Source organism: Aplysia californica, unplaced genomic scaffold (genome assembly GCF_000002075.1).
Source record: "Aplysia californica isolate F4 #8 unplaced genomic scaffold, AplCal3.0 scaffold00930, whole genome shotgun sequence".
NCBI lineage: Eukaryota > Metazoa > Mollusca > Gastropoda > Aplysiida > Aplysiidae > Aplysia > Aplysia californica.
Genome location: NW_004798200.1, coordinates 194,838 through 196,478, shown reverse-complemented (window position 1 = coordinate 196,478; position 1,641 = coordinate 194,838).

The following is a 1,641-nucleotide window of genomic DNA, read 5'->3' as shown; positions in this document are numbered from 1 at the left end:
AGGGGGGGGGGAGTTTTTCCACCGTTCTAAATCTGGTACTATGGCTGTTTGGACGTCTTCAAAAGCGAAAGTCTACTAAAAAAACTTCTCCTTAAAATACTTCTAAATCCTCGACTTTTCGGCTGTCTTGGTCGTTTTCTGAAACATTAATTAGTGAAATTTGATATATATAGAGATCTAAATACCCTCAATGGGGATCATAAAACTTTTGCAATCGGTCACTCCATGTAAAGGATGTGCACTATTGTGAACACACTTTCTCATCTCTCTCCTTTTTCATGCCTATTTTTCATTTTCACCCCCTTCCACACCCAGTCTCCCTTTCCCCAACCCGCATTACTTTACTTCAAACCTCACCCCCTTTAACATTCAGTTCGTGTATCATGTACCTAAATTTTAATGTCTTCCAAATCACTTAAAGTCACGTCTAGGGAACATTTTTGTTAAAAGTACCTTAAAGAAAAACTCTTCTCAAAAGATCAATGACGTCATTCCTCCTTGAGCACCAAGCTGAGCCCAGAAAAAAGAGCGGGAAAAAGCTGGCTGATTTAGTTACAGAAACTTAAAAATAGATTTCATTTGTTAGGTCACTGTTCGGGAAATGAGCTCCCTGCCCTGAGAATGGCCGCGCCAAAACGAAAGACTAACTTAACTTCCTGTGAAGATCTAGGGAAATGGGGCATGAGTTTCCTCCCCTTGGGCGAACGCGAACGTCGGAGAATATTAGATTTGAAATTGAATCTTATAATCGAAAATGAGGTGGTGTGTGTGTATGGAAGGGGGTCGGAGGTGGGGGGTGATGAAAAAGCTGGCGTATTTGAAGAGTAGGGCAAAATCTGACTCGCTCCTCGGTTCAATGAGGTCTTTGTAGTTTGCCTCTGAACATACTCTAGTTATAAAAGAAATATTTGAGAGCGCCTCCTGAAAACTCTAAATATCAAATTATCCTTAGATTTCAAGAATACTGATGAATCTTAAACCATCTCAATGTATAAGACAAAGATTTCTAGCTGTAAGAAAGTCGTTTTAGGCCATCTTTACGATAAAGATGATTATTAATTCGTCGGAACAGTAATGAACTATTTTACTTTTTTAATCGTTTTTAATCTGTGCTTATACTGGGTTTTGTCGTTGGGATCTTCAAAGGGCCAGCGTCAGACAGCTCAGATTGTGGATATCTTTGAGTTAAAACATGTTGGAAAGTGTGGTCTTTGAACTATTCCGACATCCTGTCATGTCTAACAGTCTCACAGTCTAATACGGGGTGCCCACTACGGATGGGATCGGGCCGATCCCTCGATTCGATCGCCTCAAAAACAAATGTGTTTGTTTTCAGTTTCAGGCGATCGAGTCGGGCGATCGGCCCGATCCAGCCGTAGTGGGCACCCCGTAAAACAGTCTAGCAGACAGAGAGGTGATGAGAAGGGGAGGGGGATAAAGAGTTTTGACTCAGACACATAATATTATTTTGGGCTCGATGACTCTCTCGGGTTTTATTGTAGAGGAGAGAAAGACAGATGGAAAGACACGCAGACGCACGGACACACAAATGGACAGTCGAAGACACAAAGGGGTATTATGTTCTCTTGAAACCATCAAGTTCACGAAAGATTAGAATACCTTGTGTGTGTGCGGGGGGGG